Source organism: Lissotriton helveticus, chromosome 8 (genome assembly GCF_964261635.1).
Source record: "Lissotriton helveticus chromosome 8, aLisHel1.1, whole genome shotgun sequence".
NCBI lineage: Eukaryota > Metazoa > Chordata > Amphibia > Caudata > Salamandridae > Lissotriton > Lissotriton helveticus.
In genome coordinates this window covers 775,533,635-775,545,654 of record NC_136069.1, presented here as the reverse complement: position 1 = coordinate 775,545,654, position 12,020 = coordinate 775,533,635, and the positions used below count along the sequence as shown (strand labels likewise).

The following is a 12,020-nucleotide window of genomic DNA, read 5'->3' as shown; positions in this document are numbered from 1 at the left end:
AGGGTCGTAGATGTCCTGCTGAGTACTTTCTTAGCACATATCTCCCCTCCCATTATTTTTAACCAAGAGTGTCAGCCATGCTAATAAAATTCCCTGTGGACTGACCCACCTTTTTTATTCACCACCACTTCACGACTACACCTTCACTCGCCCCCTCACCCACATGCACCATATGGCCGGAACAAAAGATCTCCGATAAAGAGCCCCTTCACGGGTGCCCGTCAGACATTGCAGCGCCAGTCTGACGAGGAGAAGAACCCATATGATGAAGCATGACATCTAGCTTGCTAGGTGTGTGAGGGTTTTAGTTCCAAAAAAGGAAATGCCCTTTTCCCTTTTGTCTTTCCTCTATGCTGCACGCACTCTTGGTTCTTACACTCTCACCTGGGAACTTTGTACCCTTCTTGTGCTACTAGTTTTAAAGGTCAGCACGCTATCTGAAATTGCAGACATTATCTTTATTCCAGACCTACATATTGCAGCGCAATGGTGGCATATTTTTTCCTTTAATTTTTCATGTCATCTGTTTCGTTCTAGAACCTGAAAACTTTGCACAAGAAGGTAACCCAGCAAAACCGAATGCTCGCCCTCTGGATGATACAGCGAAACCTAGGACAGGATTCCCAGGTTATACATATAATAACGCACTTTCTTTCTTAATTTTGCTTATTGAATGCAGTACAGCTAAATGGTAAAATGCAATTTGTTTTTACAAATTTCCAGATTGCACATGGTGCTATGCTATTTTAATCTAACTTTTATATGAACATTCCTCCATTTTGACTGCAGAGTTTAGGAAATGGTTATAAACACTTACCAATCAAGGCTGCAAGTACTATTTCCCTGCAGAAAGAACACATAGAGTTATAGAAGGGTAACAGTGAATTACGGGTATTTTCTTCACCAAGGGGTTCTTAGTGACATCAAATAGACAAGGAAGATGCTCGAGTTGCTTATGTCTCTCAGAACCCTGAGTTGAAAACAATTACTGCAATTAACTTTTTACCCATCTATAATATTATGTTATACCTGACCTCCAAAATCATATGCCCTCCTTTCAACTGCTACTCAGGGATGGGGGAGCCATACATAACACAGCCTCTCCTCCCTGTCTCAAATTTATTTAGAATAAGTTTACCGGCAATCCCTAACCAGCACCCATCACCGTCCATGCCTTTCTTCCCCCTCCAACAGCTGGGCTTTCTGCCAAAGAAGACAATCAGCACTGTGCAGTCTGGCTCTAAAAGAGCCCTGTCAGCCTGGCATTGAGGGCCCTCATGACGTAGCAACAGTGGTTAGCACGTTTTGTTATCAACTGTAGCTATGCCAAAGAAGATAGTTATGACGTTTAGAAACTGATATTATTAATACAGGATCTCCATGCAGCCTTACAAAATCATGGGTGTTTATCATGCTCCTGTTCTATAGTACAGGAGAGAGCCCTGCACATGACCTATATAGATAACTGCACATGGGTAATGGTCATAGCCACTGGTATTATGCAGCAGAGGAGCACCAAATTATGCAGCACAGTAGATTAAATTATGTGGCAAGAAATAGCAAATTATGCAACATAATGCAGCACATTTTGTGATAGTATTACTTCATTGTTTTGGCATTAACCTTGTTCATGCAAAAGTTCTACTATATTGATGACCCAGACACGCAACTGAAATTTGACTAGTCAAACGTTGCGAAGGTCCTTCAATTGCAACAGGTGTCGTCACAATTGTAGTCACTTTTAATATACTTGAGCTCAAATCAATGTTTTTGTTAAAATATTTGTATGGAGTAGGTAATGGATTATATGGCAATTCCAGTCATTTGACTGCCTCTGGATATAGTATGCTCTGCAATCTGTACAACATGGAAATGGGATGAAAGAGAGTAGTAGTTGTTCTGTGTTTCTATAATGTTCAATTTGGAGTTCAAGTGCTTATGTGCAAAAATAACAAGTTAGTGCATACTCTTTACCCTATGCAATGTCTATAGGGCCCAGTACACAGACTAGTAATGATAGACATATACAGGCTATTAATATAGTGAACATTGCCAGGCTGATTTGGAGTTGATACAAATGCATGAAAAGAAATATGTAGAAGCTGAAAATGAGGACTAGTACTGAGGTATTTGGGATCATAAGGTTTAATTGAACAAACTATAACATGCGTTCAGACGGGTAATGGTGGGTAGAAATATGGGACTTCAGGAGCGATAATATATAAAGGTTCCCAGGGGTGCAACTGTCGTTTGCACCCTCTTTGCCCAGCTCTGGGCAGGGCACTCTGGTATTACAGAAGGGGCAGCAGACACCTGTGCAGTCCCTTCTGCAATACAGATAGCGCTGGTGCACAAACAGCACTATCGTTAGAGGGAATCTCTTTACCTTTGCACAATATGATAGACGTAGGGGCAAAAGTAAAGGAGCTGTCAGGAGACATCTAAGAGTAAGCCACCTAAAAGGCGGTGCACTGTTTGGGCGCCCCTGATGGCAGCCCTTAGGAGGGGTGAAGGGGGTCCTATAGACCCCCTAGACATGCCCTTGCAGGCTAATGCTGTCACTCACTGCACCAGCCTGCAAGGGGTTCTCGCACCTCTCTTTTAAGCAGGGCCGGACTGGGAACTGAAAGCAGCCCTGGGAAATTTCTGCAGAACAGCCCCCGTGTGGCCCGTAGCGAGCGAGCGCAGCGAGCGAGCCCGACCGCTACTAGGGGGGGTTTGGGGGGGTTCTCCCCCGAGAAAATTTTGGAAAACGACAGACCAAAATGGTCAATTTTACAGCACTTTTTTCATTATATATTCAATTGTATCAACTTTCAAAGCACAGTAAATAGTAGATGATGACCTTAAAGAGCACCCAGTCATATGTACCCATAGACATTCTTTCAGAGAGCACCAACAATAGACACAAGTAGTGAATCAGAGAGAACAAAGTAAAAGTGAGACCAGCCCCCCACCTGGTATGTAGTGAGCAAGCGCAGTGAGCAACCACTACTAGGGGGAGTTTAGGGGGTTGAACTTGTCCCCCCCAAGAAAATTTGAGAGACAGAAAGGCCAAAACAAAGTATTTTCCATTACATATTAGATTATATTACCTTTTAAAGCATAGTAAATTGTCACTCATGTTGTCACACATGAGCACACAGGCCACTGACTGATGCCAGAATACTGTGGAAATGTCACACATAAGCACCTAGGCACTGACCCAGGCCTGGTCACACCACCAGGCCAGTAAGCATGCAAACGTCACACATAAGCACCCAGGCCAGTAAGCATGGCAATGTCACACATTAGCCACCAGCTCCAGGTCACTGAGGCCAGAAACTATGGAAATAGCACACATAATTAAGCACCCAGGCCAGAAAGCATGGAAACGTCACACATAAGCACCCAGGCTGATAGAAGGCATGGAAATGTCTCAAATGGCACCCTGGCCAGAAAGCATGAACAATTAACACAAAGGCCCTGGCCTTGACATGACACATCTTTAAATAGCCTACTTAAGTGGGTGGCACAATAAGTGTTGCAGGCCTACTAGCAGCATTTAATGTACAGTCCCTGGGTACATGTAGAACCCCATTTCTAGGGACTTACAAGTATATTAAAATTGCCAATTCAGTGTAAGCCAATTTTGCCATGTTTGAAAGGAAAGAGCGCAAGCACTTTAGCACTGGTTAGTGGTGGTAACGTGCACTGAGCCCTAAGAGCCAACAAAAATTGCCTTTTTGATGTAATGAGAGGCCAACAGGCACTTATCTAACCTTGTCTCAGCAGTCAGTATGAACAATATGTATCTAAAAAAACATTTTGCATGTGCTAATGGCGCTGGGACTTTTTCTGTAGCTAGACCTAAACAAGAGTGCTTTAATTGTGCAGGGACTACAAGGTACTTGCTGCCTGCACTTTAATTATGAAGGAATAGTACAGGCACTTCTCTGCACTGCCCCCAATTCTTTTAATGGAAGAGTACCAGCACATCTCAGCAGCAAACAGGCAGTCTGAGACGAGGAGTACCTACAGTTCTATATTTCCATTTTGAGCACTAGTATAAACTCTCCCTTTGATGCAAGCTACTTTGAATGTTGCAAAATTTTAAGGCATTCCCTTCAACCAACCTTATCTCATCACACTAAGGGTGTGAGTTTTCTTGTACACTGACTCACTGGAGAAACTTCTCACCACATGATACATGGAAGGGACCTCGGTTACTATAGACGGGCGATAACCACTAACTTGCAACAGCGCATCCCTCCTTGTCTCTGTGCAGTTTAGGACACTCCTTACCCAATGATCCTTTCTCATTTCTTATCCACGATATCTAACACCCGCCCTCTGCAGAGCCACATCCCTCTTCAAACCAGCACGTATAGCGTTACCTACATCATGTTATGCAAACTTACTAGCACATTCACAGGGAAGCCACATGGTGTGGGGTTGTTCCCCTTAGCAACAGCAACTCATTGGTCCTGTGGGGGTTGAAGCCGGCAGTCTGATGGTGGGGAGCTTGCTCATGGTTCTGAAACGGAGCATCCGCACACAACAGCAGAGCACAGCTTGGACTGGGCTAACTGTAGGGCAAAAGTGCACCATCGGCCGAGGGGCATGACTTTCCACCACCATGCCATCCGCCAACGGAATGCACATTTGCTTTAGGTCCGGGCAAGGCGTACACACGCCAACGACTCTTCTCATTACCTCTGTAAGATTGACCGCATCGACATCAGTGACACAAAACTGGACTATAAGGCCACCACCCCCTTTAGACTGAGATTGTTGAAAGAGCAGAGGGACACGGGATACAGACGCTAGTACCATGGGCTCCTAATGGCCATACACAAGCTCAGACTTCCAGACTGCACCGTGGTCCTTTGAGTACTTGGTGTATGATATAGTAAGTCTGGTCAGTCGATCCCTAGGAGACAGCTGTAGGTTCAAAGTTGGCTCATTTATTGTCCAGTATTCGTTGTCTGTTCCCAGTGTTTCCTTGTGACTGTTTGTAGGGATCTTCCTCGGTGTGGGACAGTGGAAGTCAGTGGATTGCATTTATTTATTTATTTATGCATTTCAACCCTCGGGAACAACTTTCATGGATCTCCTTGAAAACGAGGGAGGTCCTAAATAATGGGGTGGTACACAAACAGTCAATATGGCACCATAGACTAAAAGCAGAGGGCTGCCTGTGAAGATCGGCGAGGAGCTAAAATTTACACACTTGAAGGAAACATTGTTCAGTTGGAAGGCTATGATACAGGTCGTGTGAAGAATAATCACAAGCAGTGGCACCCGGTGGTACAAAATACATGTGCCAATGTTAAAATCTTACCTATAGGTGTAAAAATGACCCTACAGGCTTCTGAAGAGGAACAGACAGGTAGATGGTTACACAACGGTGCTAAATGGCTGCTATAATGATTTAACAGTTGAAGTCAAGCATCTGGCGTCCCTTGTTAAATGCTGGTACCACAGTCTGTGGAGCACATGTGAGGCGCTGGGAGGATTAAGTCATACCGTGCAATAAGCAGAGTGAATCTGCTTGTGTGCAGGGCCGGGCAGTAGTCTCTGGTGAGGTCTCAAGTTAATCGTAGCCTGTCCAGATAGAGGGGGTGCCAGGATTTTGAAGGCAATTGTTGGTCCCAGAATGGGACGCCGGGGCTAGACGAGGCCTAAGATTTGCTGCAGAGGCACGAGACCGGGGCACAAGGGTCAGTTCGGGCCCAGGCCCATACAAAGTAGTACGTGCGAGGTGCAGGGATATCCACACGTCTGTGCTCGGAGTCTGAACCAGGGGCAGTTGCGGTATGCGGGGCAATGCTCCAACTGGCATGAAAGACTAGAGGGCAGCCCAGAGCAGCTTGACCTGACATGCACCTGCAAGCAGCACACCCAATAATGGCTCATTCAGGCCCAACGAGATTGTGAGAGATCCGGGGGGCAGCTCCGCCCTATGTCTCTCAACCAGTGAAACGACCAGAGACGCCAAACACATCTGGAGCACCACTCTGCTCCACTCACCCAACTCTCCCAGCAGTGAGAGTCCCACACTCACAGGTGGACATGCACGCATCATGGAAACAGGTACATGGGGCAAACGTTGAACCTTCGACTTCCAGCAAATAAACTTCCTGTGTGACAATTATGAAAAGGAAAGAGCAAAGGTAAACGTTGTAATTTATTGTTTTTGTGAAGGAAGGAAGCTCTAAACATCCTTTGAAAGCCTATGACGTAGATAATGCTTGATGCTGAATGTATAATCTATCTTGCCTTGGAAAGCATAAGGGCTCGATAGACTAAGGGCGGCTAGAAAAGTAGTCCAAATAACGTTGCTTCTTAGAATCGTTAAACTTTTCACCGGGGGAACATCCAGAAAATCAAATTCTACATCTCCAGCCTTCTGTTTCTCAGGATTTCACCATATGAAACGCATTTAAGTTTCAATGAATCTTGCTGATATGTTCCTTCTGAACTGCATAAACAGCCTGGTTTGAAAATGATTTCCCATCGGCGTCCTGAATCAGAAATCACGCGACAGTCCCAACTTTGCCTCGAGCTGCATGGCGCGCTACAGCAACGGGACAGAGAACAGAGCTTATTTCTTTAGCTTTCTTTGATGACAAGTGAAGGACAAGTGCCATTCTTAGAAATTATATATGTATATATTGCGCTGAGTAATTTTCCATGTAAATTGAATAACTTTTAATTGGTGAGGTCCAGCCATTCAGTATTGTTTGCTCTTATAACCATGACACAGGAGCCAGCATGTTATAGAAACGTGTTGAAAACAAATTCACCTGGCAGGATATTTTGTAGAAAATGTCAATAGATGTGTGCTCGCTCCGAGGCCAGTCATACAATATTGGTTTGTACAATGTGTTTCAGCACTCCAGTGCCAGTATCACGCTTTTTAAAAATGGAGCCTGTTGTTGAGTCTGCTCACGGGGGCCCCTTTTGTTATTTTGTTAGCCTATGGTGGTGCAGCATCATTTTCCTTTCTGTCATAAATCCAGGTGCCAACTTGTTGAGGGTGAGCAAATGTTTTTCAGCCCAATATCTATTGAAATTCCTTGAATACAGAACTATTGGCTGATAAAAAAGATTTTTTTCCGAATGTCATAGACAACTCCTGTGGGGTAAGGGGGATGTTAACACACATGTCACTAATCCAGTCTTTTTTTTACAGTAAAGTGAAACCTTCATCATTGTTCGCAGCCCACCAAAGTGTTTCGGCAATAAAGTCTGCTAAAAATAGAATGTCCGAGTCCTTGATGTACCACAAGCAGCGGCGTAGAAATTGCCTCGCGGGCTCGAAAGCAAGGAATGGCCCCAGCCAGCAGCTGCCACCAAGTGGTTAGAAAAATACAGCCATCTTTGGGGTGCAGAGAAAACATACGATTCTACAACGTCACCTACAGTCCCAGCCCTGCACAATACAACCTCCCACTGACCCACTTCAATTCGACACACCACCTACTGATCCAGCCAGCACAATACCACCTCCTGCTGACCGACTCCAATTCCACACACCACCTACTGAACCAGCCCCGCGCAATACCACCTCCCGCTGACCGACTCCAATTCCACAGCACCACCTACTATCCCAGCCCTGCACAATTCCATCTCCCGCTGACCCAATCCACCCAATTCTAAACTGAAATGTTTCATTATGAAACTGTGCAAGACAACTATTTAGGCACTGGCCAGTAAGCACATGCCTAAAAGATGTTATTACTAAAAACCCATGTGTAATGCGAATCCTCTTGAAAGGCCACTGAGGAGAGTGGGTGTGTGAGGGCCCTTGCGGGTCCAAGGCATTCCTGTGCATGCTGGTACTTGTATTAGCGTTTATCCTAGTCTGACATCGGGACTACAAGTCCCAGAATGCAGAGGGAAATATGGCCCTGTACTATGCATGTGACAAGTAGGCTTTAAATGTCCCCTTTCAAAATCCCATGGTGCTGGATTCTGAGATAGCTTGCCAGCAGTTTGAGGTGACTATTTTCTCCTTTGTCGTTGACGTTTATTGTCTAGCGACAACCCTCACTGCATCGTTCACACTCTCATGAGGCATTATTCACTGTCTCTTTGATTCGCTCATATGGCGGGACTTTGTCCACCATCATTCTCCTGCTCTTCTGGTCACTGTTGTTCTTCTTGCTGGCAGTCATGATTCGTTTCTATTCTGAAGGCATCGCCCTTCCTTTTGTGTGTCATAGCAAAAAGTGCCATTCTAAGGTTGTCAAAAACTGTTAATTAATGAATAGCTGATATTCAAATGTCATTAGTTAAAATCGCCAAGAATGCATCCAAACGATCGTTGGCTCAGACGGCCATGTTGCTATTCGACAAAGTGGCCGCCACATCTGCATCACAGGGCATTAGGAAAGCTTATGTCACATTAGTCCAGCTGTCCTGCAGGACTATTGTCTTCTATAGTGTGGGATATGACATTACAGAAATATTCTAAATGTCAATACTTCATACTATATAATGATATATGAAAAATAATCCACTGTTTAGCTTTCTTCTGTGCCTAAACTGTTTCCTTGAAATGATGAGGTGAATTACATATCCTTCCATTCAGGGTCTGGCTCACAAACTTTTTGTGTAACAAAGAGGTATTTGGGTGCGCCAAAAAGCTGTTTCCACTCTTAAGTCCAAATCCCTAGTCATGAAGTTCGGTTTTTTAAATTGGACGGCATAATGCACCCACGATGGTAAGAAATCCAACTAGCCTGGTGCATTTTTCAGTCCATGGCAAGGCAGACGGAGGCAGTCATAACCAGGAGTAATAGACTCCTCTCACGCCCGAATCCCGGTGCCACTGCTCCTGCTGCACTCATGAAAGTTGTGGCCTTGCATACATTAATACTAAGGCCCTGATTACAAGTCTGACAGACAGATATTCCCTGGAGCATTATCACTCTGTCTTTTCATAACTGGACAGGTTTTCCAGTACTCAGATGTCTTGGGTGCGGGGAAAAGGAGACCTGAGGAAAATCCAGCAGGTAAAATCACACGGGCCGGGGCCTCAGACTGTAGGCGGCCCCGGTTTCACCCTCTCCTACGTCACAGTGAGCACTTCCACCCCCCTCCCACGCCTCTCTCTTCCACTGCCTATAGCTTTGCTTTACAACCTTCATTTTCGGCCCTTTTGTTTTTTTTAATATTTCTTTTAGAAGTGCATTTCACTTGCGCAGTATTTACTTGCACCCTTCCTGCTCATTCCAGCTCCCATTTAGCTATCTGAGACAAAAGGAAAGGAAGTGGCATCACATCAGTTTCATGCTACTGTTCATGCTCTGTTACAAGCAAGCTTTTTTGATCTTGCACACATTTGGTGGTGTGATGCAGCCTTGTCCGTTGCTGCCTGTAGCTCTGTTGCTTGTGTGTTTTGCAATCAGGCATAATGGGTACATAATAAAACTGCACGCTTTGAGAGTGAAACAGTGGCATAAGGAGTCACATGGATATAATCAGTGCTTTAAATGGGCCGGTACTCGCCTGTACTGAGTACCGGCACTTCTTCATTTTCTCCCCTTGAGTACCGGCACTTTGTTCCAGAAGATAGAGAGTACCGGTACTCATGGGGATCTGACTTTATTCGAGGCAGCGCGCTCCCTTTATCCCTCAAGTTATACTACGGCAGCACCTTTCAAGCACTGCACGGAATCAATCACAGGAGCTCGTCACTAGGACCCAGCGTGAGCTGCTTTGTAAATCAGAGCAGGGGTCTGTCTGCAGAGTCATTTGCTTATCCAAAGATCTTTCACATTGGGCGCTAAGAGGGGGCTGTAAAATCTAATGGGTGGCGGTGGGAGGCACTATTCAGGACATAACAAAAGAACGTATGGGAAAGCTTTTACAGTCGCCACGTATCTGAATTGCTTTCTTGCACACTTCCACTTCCACACTCGCTGATTCCTATTTCATCGACCTTGGACAGACCTTAAGACCAATCAAAAATTTGGAGATTGGGGCACCTGGTTCCCCAGTACAGACGTTGTCAGCTCTGGCCCTAACTCTGGTTTACAAATGTTCCAGGAGAGACTTATTTATTTTATGCGTTTTTATATAGCGCAGACTTTACCCGAAGGTGTCAGAGCGCTTCACAATAGGAACAGTAATGATACATGCAGAGAAAATTACAAGTGAACAAATTACAAAAGCAAACGTTAAGTTACATGAGGCAAAAGTGACAATTGTGAGCAAACAAAATACAAGAGGTAGCAATCGGTACATTACAGGAGGAGAAAGTGATATGTGTGCAGGTTACAAAAGCATACAAAGTACAAGTAGATGTATAGTACTGCAATAAGTGGCAGACACTCCAGCACAAGAACAAACGTTACATGAAGCAATGGTGGCACTTGCGCAAGTATCTAAAGCAAACAAAATGTAAGAGGTAGCAAACAGTATGTTACAAAAAAAAAGTGACGTGTGCATGTTACAAAAGAGTACCAGTACTGGACAGATGGCTCAGTGGGCTGTAGGCCACCGGTTCGATTTAAGGCAGGCTGAAGCAGCATGTAATCCTTAGGCGGTTGATAAAATGCATGCAGATTTCGTGCATACAACCTTGGCACGGTCAAAAAGCTAACCCCGCCCCTTGTTCCCCCTTAGCCCCGCCCTAAACTCCGCCCACTGCTCCTTTTGGTGAGTACCTGCACTTATTTTTTCCATTTAAAGCACTGCATATAATGAAAGAGAAAAGGCCAGCCTTGAACAACAGATATTTTGCAGCATGCACATACAAGCTACTCCAACCCATAGGCATATAGCTTAAAATGCATGCACCCACAACAGAAGTAAAATATTACAAGCTGCAATTAAAAAAAGCATTTGCAAAGCAATAGGTCTCGCATTACTGAAAGTTTCAGCTATTGGCATTGCAATTAATAAAGGAGCACCAATAGCTCAACGTTTCAGCAATGCAAGACCTACTGCATTGCATATGCTTGTTTATTTAAGCAATTATTTTTTGTGTGTAATATCATCCTGTGGGAGGCTTATCCCAGTTAAAAAAGTGTCTCCCAGGAACTGTTAAATTGATGTGTGCTACAGTCACGAGAAACGTTATGCTTGAGTAAGAAAAGGCAGAGATGTCTTACGAGAATTATGTACAGAAGCCTTGCCCTCTTATAGTTTTCACGCAAGATACTGTCCAAGCAAATTTTGTCTAATAAGCATAATTCCACTCTTTTTCATGAACATTATGCGCCCTATGCACTGGGAAAGCTCCATAGGAACTGCTCTCAACCCTCATTCTAGGGAGTTTTGATAGGCCAATGACCCGGGGTTAAATAAAATTGATGTCTCTCAAAGACAGTCTTCAAAATGACTACATAGCAGCATGAGACAGGTGGGGTGGATGTAGTGCATTTTTCTTGCTAAGTTTAAGTGGGGGTGTTATTCGAGTCTCGTGAAGGCTTGACTGGGGGAGTTAGGTGAGCCACAAGCACGCAAGGGAAGTGACAGGGGTTTTTCGGTGCTAAGGAAGGTCGCATGCCCCTGTCCCCACACAGCATGCGTGTGGGGACAGGCATCCCCACACGCAGCCAGCCACTGAGCCACACCCAGCTTGCACGGCCCTGAGAGGCGCAACTTACTTTGCGAGGGGTTGGTGTGCTTCTAAGGCTGTTGAGGAGCAACTCCAGTTTCCGCCGCCGGTCAGGACCCTCAAGTGTTTGACGGAGATAAATACCATGGCACAGAACTCTGTTACGGCGCCGCTCACATGATTAATCACGCTGGTGCGCGCGTAGGGTAAAAAGCGCGGTGGCTGTGTAGGGGAGCTCAGAAAGACGTGCGATTGCGAAAGGTTTAATTGTTGCAACTTGCAAGTGCGCATGCGCGGTGAAATACGCATATGCCTAATGCGTGAAACTTGGCAAGACTGTGTATTTCTGTTTTTGGATCCATTTCACAGAGAAGCAAAAACAACGAAAGGAGGAAAGAGAAGGTAATGCCTGGCTGTTCGTAATGACTTATGACTGTCTTTCTGACTCATGTAGGGTTCGGTTCCA

The 12,020-nt window shown here is 45.0% G+C and overlaps 1 protein-coding gene across 1 annotated transcript in view; it reads left to right on the top strand.

Moving 5' to 3' along the window:
* The window catches only part of LOC144772911 (uncharacterized), a 2,519,762-nt gene that overhangs the window by 344,952 nt on the left and 2,162,790 nt on the right, over positions 1 to 12,020 (top strand). Inside the window, exon 7 of the mRNA XM_078657606.1 lies at positions 538 to 627. The gene's annotated coding sequence lies outside the window, so the exon portion shown is untranslated. The remainder of the gene's footprint in view (positions 1 to 537; positions 628 to 12,020) is intronic.